Here is an 11,367-nt window from a genome sequence, read left to right on the forward strand (position 1 = left end):
GTGTTATTTAGATTTTTTTTTTTTTTTTTTTTTAGCCTCGTTACTTTCTCTGAATCGTTGCTTTGCTGCCTGTAGTTTTTTTATTTATTTTTTTGGCCGTTTGTGTCTTACTGTAAGGGTGTGCATGGACCACCACGTGTTTGTAAGTGCGTGATTTTTGGAACGTGTGTGCATGAATGTTGCATTTTTGAATGCTACTCATGCTTTGCTGTTCACAGATCATTTATACTGATGATTTATGTGTCTGTTTTTTTAGGGTTTTTGTTATTTACGCCAAAGCACCGGCCTGCACTGCTCCTCAAGCCTGACTTCATCTGATTTTAGAGGACATTTGACCATCAGGTCCAGCCTGTGTCCCCTGGTATGTTGGCAATTCAGACTGCTTTTAGTTTTCTCTCTGTCAGAGTGGTCTCCAATACGCATCATATGATGTGTGTCTGATGATTTTTATCTGGGTGTGAGCATTTTAATATCGTTCGCTATTTTTGTTTCTTAACAATTATTTACTGTGTTGTATGGCCGGTGGTAACGTCCAGAGAAAGACGGAAAGATGAAGGCATAAATTTGATCAGATTACTACGAAGAGGGAATTTATACAGAACCGCTTTTGTTTTATTTTATTTTTTTGTGATTGTATTGTTTTTGTTTGTAATACACACACACTGAATATGCTGCTGGGTTACTTTAGCAATACTTCACAGCTCTAATATGATCTTGTAATATTCACCTTTTTATGGGAGGGTTATTCATAGTGCAGCTTCACATTTATTTACTCAGCTTTACATCCAGCTGAATTCAGATTTATTGCATCAACTCATTTAATATTTAATGCCATGTTAAGATTCTAAGGCTGTCTTTTATTGTTGAGTGATATTTTAGACGTGAATGCTGACCTCAGTCGAATGGGTTAAGTAGGCTACACAAACACCTCATTACCCTCACAGTCATGTGCTCTGGCCTGTTCAAGAACATTATTGCAACTTCAAAGCTCGCCTCTGTTGGACATATGAGATCTATAGGTTTTCTGCTTACCTTTAAGAGGTTCTAAAAAATATATATAAAAAAAAAGACAAATGATTGTTTCTACTATTAAAATTGTTCCGTTTTTACGTTTTTTTTTTTCCTGTCTTACTCTTTTTCTTTGAATAACTATAGTTACCTGGAGAGCATAGAGTGAGTTTCACATCTGAATGTTTTTGTGGGCTTTCCTGTCTTGAAATGGGTAATGCTAGTTGCCACAAACCCGTAGATCCGAACTTGTGCTGACTGGCTACGCAAGCTCGTATCTATAGGTATGTGTCTTCCTGGCAAATTCTGCACTCGCCTTTCGCCTGTCAGAAAAATCAACAACAGAAGTGACTGAATAGCTCCGCAGCAGATTTTTATTTTTTATTTTTTTTTTTACTCAATAGTTATAAAGGCTGGAACTGATTTTGTTTGTGTTCCTATGATTAAACAACACGAAGCCTGAATCCGTGGATACGGGGTTTTCTCAGCCAAAATTATCCCACATGTGACGTGTTTGTGCAGTGACCCCACCCAGTTTGGAAGACTGGGTTATGGTGTAACATTGTGGATGACATTTTCACTATGTTACCCATTCATGACCCAGTCCACTAACACAGTGAACATGGTGAAATGTTCAGACTCGTCCTGCTCTCTGGGTTTGGAGATGAGGGCTTAACATTTTTCATGTTTGGCTTTGCTCAGTGCAGTGATGGTGAAAATGTTTTCTCTTTGGATATAAATCTAGGCTGCAGCTTTACAAAAGCAAATACTTTTCTTAAAGGAAGTGTGGATATGCACCGATCAAGTTTAGAAATTAACTGTTCGAATCCTGAAAAATCGCGCAACTTTTTATTCTCCATTAAATGCATTAAAATTAACAACTCCTATAACTATATACACCAAAAACATACACTTTAGATCCTGTTTTTGGTTTAATAATGATCAGACAACGATTGGGGAAGTCCGAAGCATAAATTGGGATAATCTTATCATTCCTTCATTCTCAGTCTATTTTTATTGTTATTTTCAGAATTGGTAAGGGAAATTATTTTAAATTTATCAAAGATATTTCAGAAAATCCCCGTCCAATCTGAACAACAAATTGGAAATTGTCTCAAGGTGAAAATTCCCCCCCACTGAGCAACTGCAGTCCTTCTGCCTTCGTTCACCTCTGTGTCTGAAAGTGTGTTATGATCGCAGGCAGTCGGTATTATGAATATATTCGGAAATGGTGAAAGAAATCGGTTGAAATTCATCAACAATTTAAAAAAAAAACAAATCTCGTCTTCCTCAACATACATGCCTGCGAAATAAAGTCGGTGTCATTGTTCATCTGCATTGTGAATTGGTTGAAATATATTTTAAATGAGTTAAAATAAAAAGATCTGAATTGGTTTAAGATTTAGTAGGATTTTTTCTCTAGGCTCAGGACTTGGAGAGTCCTTCGCTCTCTGAGTCTTGGGTTGAAATCTTAGTAAAAAACCCAAAGTTAATATCGGCCAGGAAAAGCCTGATCGGTGCATCTCTACTTACACATTATTAAAAAAAGGGTTTTATAGTTCAACTTTATTGTTAAACAATTATGTTTGGTCGTATCTGAAACACAAACACACCAACAATTGACTGGATTTGCAGTCGAAACATGGTTGAGACTGTAAAAGTAACAAGCTGTGTGTTTCTGTCCATTTGAATAACATCATATTCATAATGTTTTTTTTTTTGTTTTTTTTTCACGATAACAATGGACAGTACGATCGCCCCTCCCAGCAGCTCACTCCGCCCTTTCTGAGCCGTCGTCCTTCTGTGTTCCTCAGGCTGAGGTAGTAGGTTGTATAGTTCAGAGTGACACCACAGGAGATAACTGTACAGCCTCCTAGCTTTCCCTGAGGAAACACAACACACTCTACTCTGACCAGGAATTTAAATATGAACAACTTTCATGTATTTGCAGGGGGGGGGGGGTTGCAGTTATTTCTAAAATAAAAAAAAGAATGCTACATTTTCAATGTTTTCACATTTTTAAAGAGGCCAGTAACAGAAAAAATAAAATAAAATAAAATAAAAAAATCTGGACCAGCTAAAAAAGACACGCATCTCATCCCGTGTGACAATATTTGAGCTAATTAAAATCCTGACAGAGCACAGGACAATGCTTCAGATGTTTGAGAGTCAAGGGAAAAGTACCGTTGCATTGAGGTTTGTGGGACGCTGTAATGAAAGAGATGCCACTGAATGAGGGAAACACCATACACCCGCAAGGGGAAGAACGGTTTTGGCAGCCAATTATGAACAAAGTTCAATTTCACTTAACCAAAACGATATATTTCCTCAGCGCAACTATGCGGTGAACATGCTGCTGCGATAAAAACAACTTTCACTGCTTCAGACCAAGAAACCCACAGACCCCAAAATAATCTACAGCAACTGGAGGTTTACTTATTTATTGTTTAATTTGGGGTGTACTCTGATTGATTTCCTGTGCATGCTCGGAGACAATTCAGCTGGTTCCGATTAGCATGTTTCTGTGAATAAACTTCTGATCAAATTCTGCTTAAAGAGGGATTTTATTTGTAAATTGCCTGACACTAAGGATGATTAAAAGCAGCCAGACAAATAATACGACAAGCATAATTATGAATGAACATATTTATTTATTTTTTCCCCTTTCAAAGAAGTTTTCAAACGTGATCTCGGAGGCTTTGGCCGGTTGTTCCTGGTGCTGTGGTATGCTGCTGTGTGCAGATGTGAAGTACGTGGAGCATCGTGGTGATGAGAGGCTGTTTCCACTTAAACTCTTTGCTCTCTGTCTCAAGGCCACCGGGTTCGACAGCAGTGGGGTTAGGGAGCTCTTTGAGCCAGAATGAAGAAGAGACCCTGGGTACGGGGTAGCTTTTCTCAGAGCGCGAGCGTGTACAGTTACAGCAGACACAACATTAATCTGCCGGGTTTATTTAGTCAGTGCATAATTACTCTAGTTTGTATATCTTGCCCTCGTGCAAGCAAAGTGCTTTATTTTGTTTTGCTTTTTGTGGATTTCTTTCTCTTTTTTTTGCATCCTTCTTTGTGTGCTACGGTTCGCTCTCCGAGGGGCAGTGTGACGCTCTGTACAGCAGGAGGCACCGTCGAGCTCTCTCCTTCGTCCCCCCATGCACACACACTCCACTCTCCTTGTATTTTATCTGAACATTAATAGTTGCTCACATGTTCTTAATGTAAATTTGGATCTAAACGAGGAGCTTTCCGAACAAAAAGTTTTTTTTAAACTGCTCGGAAAAATGTAGAAAATAAAAACACGGAACGGAACAATCGATTTTTATCGGACTGAGCTTTACGAGACGAAGATAAAAACCAGCAGAGGGACAGAATGGGACCACACAGGCTTCTTTCTGCCTTTACTGATCACTGTCCATTGTGTGCTGTCCCTCTAAAGAACCCTGTTCCGGTAATGCCCTCTTCTCCCCAGTCCTCTCGCTTTCGTCTTTCATCTCTTTTTTTTTTTTCCACAATCCTTTTCTGCTACTTTAAAGGAGTAACATTGATCAAACATAGGAGTACCAACCAGCAGGCGTACAGTTACATTTCCTTTACCTCTTCCTGAACCAGTGCGTTACTCCCTTGCTCCCTCCTTTTCTCCTTGTTCCCACCCTCCTTTTCTCCATGAAATGCACGCTGTAATACCGACTCACTTTCACAGACACAGAGGGCGAGGGAGACAGGAACAGAATAGTGGACTTGCCGACTGGAGGGGAAATTTTTTTGTCTGAAATGAAAGCCAGCTTGGGAACGGACACTGTAAGATGAAAACATGCCTCCTTTTTCTTTTCTTTTTTTCTCTGCCTTCGCTCCTTCTCTTATGTGCTCATGTTCAACACTTTCTCCATTCTTCCTCTGCTCCTCTGTTTTTCGGCTTCTCTTTGTACACCAGGCCTTTTGCAATCTAAGTGATTTCAGCTGTGGAAGGAAATGAATAGAAAATTATCTGAATTTCCTCACTCTTCTCCTGCTGTTTTGATGTTTTGCGTGTGTGTGCGTGCGTGTGTGTGTGCGTGCGTGTGTGTGTGTGTGTGTGTGTGTGTGTGTGTGTGTGTGTGTGTGTGTGTGTGTGTGTGTGTGTGTGTGTGTGTGTGTGTGTGTGTGTGTGAGTGTGTGTCACAGGCAGAGGGGCATGCAGGGGCTCCACAGTTTGTCTGCCCTGGGGACTTGAGCCTACAAAACCATGAAGCATACGAGGCAGAGGAGGGAAAGGCAATCAAAGCGGCACAAGCTCAAGCTGAGAGGTGTGATACAGCCAAAGACAAAGGCCCAAAGAAGGAACGTGAGGCAGATTGTGCCAGGAGACCAGATAGACCGACAGACAGTAGAGTCACATGGAGAAAGGAGGCAGGAGCTCTACAGCAACAGGCGTTTCATGTTTTTCCCCCAAAAAAATTCACTCCTGTAGTCGTTTTGGCTCTCGTTTGTGTCAGACCTGCTGAATTTAGACAAAAAAAAAAATGTTGCTTTTTTTGTTACGTCGTCTCATTTTAAGGTCTGATTTGCGATTTATGCAGACAACTTTAGGAAATGCTGAGATTTGACATTCTTGTGGCACGAGGTGTGGATTTTTGAATTGCTTTGGGGGATTTCCTTTGGATCCGACCGTTACAGATACATTTCTCGTACTTTGCTGTATCACGGCTGTCACTGTGATGTATTTAGTGTTTTCTCTCTCTTGTAGCTTCTTCTGTACTGGTCAGCACTGTTTTTACAGTAGCAGCTCAGGCCAATTGATCTTCTTGTTTCTTCCTTGTGCCACACCACATTCATTCCTTCTCTAATCTCTTTATTTTTTTGAGAAAATCTTTAAAGGTAGATTTACACGTTAACTCTTTCTGACTTTGTCGTCGACCGCAGTCCTCACTACTCTCCTATCTAAACTTGTCTGTCCTTCTCCCCTTTAACACTGCACCTGCTTCCCCCTGCATCTCTCTCTGTGTTTCCCTGCCTCTCCTTCTGTTTCTCTCCGGCTGCACATGGTACAGTCTCGCATGTCTGAGCACCAGACGGCTAGACGGCAGCAATCTGCTCGAGAAGCCTCGTGCACTACTTCGAGCGATCCATTGAACAAAGCCAGCGAAGGCGGCACTAAAATCTTCCTCTACTTTTCTCTGCAGCATTCTCTCTCTCTCTTCCTCTCTCTCTCCCTTTTCTTTTCCCTTGCAGATTTCTCTCTTTTTACATTTCGTCTGGCCACATCTCCTCTCCCTCTGCTAAGATGACCTGCAGAGACACACACACGCTGAGGACTGCGGCAGCGTAAGCCGCCTCGGCCAACGGGGTGAGTTTCCCCTCTTGCTTTTTCTCCTTCCTTGCGTCTCATCTCACCGCTCCTCCCAGCCTCCTATTCCTTCTCCTTTTCCATCTCGTGTGCAGGTCGGATTTTATTCTCTCCGCCACGCAAACGAGTTTCTTCCCATAAAGTAATCGACTAGTGCCGGTTTGCAGGTCTGACAGTCCCGCTGTGCTTGGAGATGTCGTTGCGGTAGAAAGTATAAGACCCTGCAGCCCACGTATGAAATCTGTTGTTCTCCTTTTTTTTTTTTTTTTTTTCTTTTATCTGACTGCTCTGCTAGATTACGGCTTTTCAAATGAAAAATCAATTTCGTTTGATGCAGGTCTAGCCGAGTCAGGCTGTGGCGGTAACAGGCGAGCCAAATATGCTGAGTCTGATTCATGAGCAACATGTGAGAGTAAAGAGGTCTCTGTCTGGGTCTGTATGGTCAGTCGCTGATGACTTACCGAGCATAAACACTCCCAAATGTACATTAGAAGATCAGATTGTATCATTTTTTTGACCTTCAATAGGTGTCGTATTTGATGCATATCCAGGATATAAATAGGCCAAAAAAATGTCACCGGAGTTTAAGGTTAATCCATTGCAAGAAACAAGCCTGACGATGGTGACTAAGTTGTGACATCAGTTACAGTACAGCACAAAGCCACAGAGAGCGGAAGCTGCTTTAGCCCGAGCCGAAGCGTCTGCACAGAAAAAGGCCGGACAAGAAGTGATCTGTACCTTTCTCATTCCCTGAGACCCTAACTTGTGACGTTTTGCTGTGATGTGCACGGGTTGGGTTCTTGGGAGCTGCGAGGGGCACTCACACATCTCTGTAAGACAAAACGCCAAAACCACGCTTAACATGGCGGAAGGACAGAAACCACAGCAAAGACCAAACGGCTGCATATTTTTATTATTATTATTATTATCATTATTATTGTTATTTTATCCAGCGGCACATTCAATCCAGAACGAATGCAAATAGAGATAACGAAAAAGAGGAACATTGGGTTTCTTTCAGGAAATGGAAGAGTTTAGACCCAGAGGCAGGCACAGCTTGTGGACCGTAGGGGTGGGGATGAGAGGAAAGATGGCTAGAGGAATGTGGCTATGAGAGACATGTGACCGGAGGAGGAGGGATGACCAGACAAGGTGGGGTGACATGGCGATGCACTGTCAGATTTTCAGCAGCATTGTTTTATGGGGGAGGTACAGTGAATGAATGAGGAATCTGAGACTTGGGCTACACCCACAGTGTGTAATCTTGCACAGATATCTCTGCAGACAGAATACAGCAGAACCTCACTTCGGTTGCAGAAGACACCGGACTTTTGATATGCTGCAACAACTACTGTGTAAAACCCTTATAAAGGAAAAGCACCTCCTGTTCCCAGCTGTCCACAGACTCGAAATCAAAATGTCTTATCTTGAGAGCAGCACAAAGTACTGGTGAGAGCGTGACACTGAAAGCTCAGTACACTTGTGTTTGACCTCATGAATATCATCTTTTTCCGTATCCAACCAATGAGGCCGGCTTTGTTAATGCATGCGAATGTCAGACATTGAAAAGAGAAAGTCATTCAGAGCTAAATAGATACTTATACTTCAATGCAGCAGGATGGCTTCTTCATTAACAACCATACGAATGTACTCAGGTGAAAGATTACATTCAGAGTGTTTTTAATGCAGCTGCTTGGAGAATAGAATTAGCAGAGCACCAGTCAAGGCTTCACATGCCGCACAATGCTGCAAGTGAGGTCAGCTGAGGTCTTCATCTGCTGAGAGCCAGACTTTTGCATCGTCATAGTCAAAGTTTCTCCATACCTTTACTGGTATGTGCATAGAGACTAATGAAGTATAGATGGCCAGCGATCACAGTAACCTTCACCAGCAAACCCCCCATCCCTCCACCCTGCAGCCTCTTCTACAGCATGCAGTTCTATATCACCTGTATTTTTTTTAATCTCGTCTCAAGCAGCTCTTCGTGTCTAATGAAACTTCAGCAGCATTTGAACGCAGACGCTGTTTGATGTTTTGTCCTCATTCTTTCATTAGTTCAGATGGGCTGTGGTTCAAGGATGGATCAGTTTGAGCTCAGGCGCTATTTTCAACCTCCCTTTGAAGAGGTTTTTGCTCTCATAAGACGGAAGAAGTTATCGTTTTTGGTGCATTGTGTCATCCTTAAAGAATACTGATTAGCAAAGAAACTGAATGAGCTTTCAAATCTGCAGCTCTCTGTGCATAGATGAAAAAGGATTTGATTAATTTATGTTGTCAGGTATTTACTAGGTGTAATATTAGGAAACTATACCATAACCATATTATCATTAAATGTTGCTATGACAATATTATGTGTAATAAATTCCTGTAATACTATAAAGCTTTGTCATTTAGTGTCAGATGTTCACATCTACTCCATCTCACAGCCTAAATGTATTAAACTGGCCAAATGTGAATTTACTTTGGGATGTTATTGCCAACAATTATTGTAATGATATTTTGTTGCCAGAATCCCCATATATTGTGCACAATTTAGGTTGGATGTGAAATCTGTGTTGGCTAATATAAAATGCTCTTGTGTAATTTACAAAGTCTAAAATTTAAACTTGAAATCCTGCATCTGCTTAATAAGATTTATTCTTTAACATGATATTTTGTGTGGTTTTGTGAACTTGATATTTATTTTATTGGTGGATGTAAAGTATTAAACTTCCCCTGCAGTGGGTCAAGGGGTCACTATTTTATTATTTTTTTTTATCCACACAAACATGCAGCTTGAAATATGATACATTTTTATTATCTTTCATGTTTATCATTTAGTAGCTACACTGCAACTAAGCAGACATTATTGGAGTTACAAAATGGAGACAAAACGCTGAGCGTTTGATGTTTACAATTAACGTGTCATGTTTTTGCTTTGTTTAGTTCTACGAATAAAGTGGTATGTTAGAGAGTTGGCCAATAATTGCTTGGTTTGGGGGGTAAATATACAGTTTGTGTTTGAAATTTACAGCCGCTTGCCACATTATTAACCCTAAAGCGACATGGTTAGTGCATAATTGTGAAGCAGTAGGAAAGTTTGTGTGTTTTTGTTTTTATGAATAAAAATCTGAAAAGTGTGGCATGCACTAAATTCTTCTATATGATTTTTTTGGAGTATGTCTCTTCTACATTTCCACAGGTAGAAACTATAATAGTTGCCCATTCTTGTTGGCAAAATGTTTATGTGTTGTTCTCCTGAAAGTTGAGCTGCAGCCTCAGGTCCAGATTTTTTTTGCAGCCCCATCAATCTTCGTTTTAACTCGGACCACCTTCTCTATCCCTGCTGAAGAAAGTGTCACCACAGCATGATGCTGCCATCAGCATGTTTTATGGTGCAGTGTTAATTTTCTGCCACGTATATTTTGCGGTTTGGCCAATCAGTGCCATTTTGCTCTCATCTGGCTAAAGCTGCTTCTTTTACTTGTTTGCTGTTTTGTTTTTAAGTACAGGACTTGTTGCAAACTGCAAATGGGATTTTGTTTGCCTTTTTTTTCAGTAAGTCTTGCATAAAGGCCATGAAATGCTCAAAATGCTCTTTCTATTTTCAGAAAATGGATTGGTCAGTGCTCTGTGAAGTTTTCAAAATGTATGATTTAATGACCATTCCCCCCTTTAAGCTTCGTCACAACTTTCTCCCTGACCTGTCTGCAAATCTGAGGCCTTCACAGAGCAGCGTATTCATACTGGGATTCAGTTACACCCATTATCATCACCTTCTGAAATTAAATTTGACTGCACAGAATTTTATTTAGAGGCACCAAGTAAAAAAAGTGCGGAAAAAAAACATGCCACACTTTTCAGATTTTCTTTGCAAAATTTTCCAAAATAATAAATCAGGTCCCTTCCAATTTATGTTTACTGTTGTGATGTGACAAAATGTGAAAGATTCAAGTTTTTCAAAGTACAAAACTTTGAAGTGTATAGATTTCAGTTTCATGTCAAACTGGAGCTGCTCCCAAATTTACAAGCTTAGTATAACCTTTGACATTGAGTTTATGACATCAGATTTTTAAGGAAAAATACACCGATAAGTAAGTCTGAACTGAAACATGTCTGCATTTGTCATATAACAAATATCTTTCACCTCAGTTGAAACTTTGTGGCTCTCTCAGCTGTAAATATTGTAACCATCGGGGGGGGGGATCATCAGATACTGTCAGGTGAAAGATAAAGGAGGTTGGGGAGTTCATTGGAAAGAAAACAAACCTTGAAGCCTCTGACTGACAGAACACAAGCTTATTATTCTATTTTGGCGATAAAAGAAAATTAGACTGCGTTATGTAATCTTATTATGAGCCTGCAGCGTATATGTTCCTCTTATTTAACTTGTTCCTACCTGCTTTCTCCAGGCTGTCATCAATTTTGTTTTTCTATAAAATAGACTTTCTGAGTTTTATTAAAATTTTATTATCAGATAAGCATGATGGAAAATAATACCTTTTGGAGGCGAATCATGTTTTATTCCTTTATTTGTGGTAAAACTATGAAAAAAAAAATGCATCTATTGTTTTAAGTTGGATCATTTTAGCTCTGACCTCTAAGAGCATGTGTGAGCATGCACCTGTTTAGGTGGTTCATGTCAGCTTTTTGTCCTCCCTCTCTTGCTGCTTGCCGGGTTTTGACCTCAGCGCTGCTCTTGCCGTCCTGAGATGCCCTCTGCCCGCCGTACAAAAGCTGGGCTCATGTCTGGATTGAGCTGCTTCATTTCCAGACTTTTGCTTGTTGCTGCTGTTGCTCCAGCGGCAGAAGCAGGTGTGTCTACCTCCTGCACGCCCCCCTCCCTCGTTCCTGCTCCCTTATCGCTGCAGTACGGCATCTCTGTCTGGGAGGCAGCCATTCCATTGTTCTCGCACCCGGTTCACCTATCGCTGCTTCAAGAGGTTCTGGACCCGATCTGGCTGCTCTGGTCCAAATCACTGTAACAGTTGGCACTTTGCTGCCCCGTCTAGATCGTTTTAGGTTGTTTTTTTTTTTATTTTCTGTCTCAGCTCTCCCAGGAC

General features: G+C 40.8%; 1 long non-coding RNA gene across 1 annotated transcript in view; it reads left to right on the forward strand.

The window, feature by feature from the left end:
• Positions 1 to 8,532, forward strand: part of LOC148155430 (uncharacterized) — a 50,769-nt gene extending 42,237 nt beyond the window's left edge. Inside the window, exon 3 of the long non-coding RNA XR_015765310.1 lies at positions 257 to 8,532. This is a non-coding gene — a long non-coding RNA (uncharacterized LOC148155430). The remainder of the gene's footprint in view (positions 1 to 256) is intronic.
• Positions 8,533 to 11,367: the final 2,835 nt, after the last annotated feature.

The sequence above is a fragment of the Poecilia mexicana genome, unplaced genomic scaffold (assembly GCF_051168715.1).
Source record: "Poecilia mexicana isolate PSO_F unplaced genomic scaffold, ASM5116871v1 scaffold_14, whole genome shotgun sequence".
Lineage (NCBI taxonomy): Eukaryota > Metazoa > Chordata > Actinopteri > Cyprinodontiformes > Poeciliidae > Poecilia > Poecilia mexicana.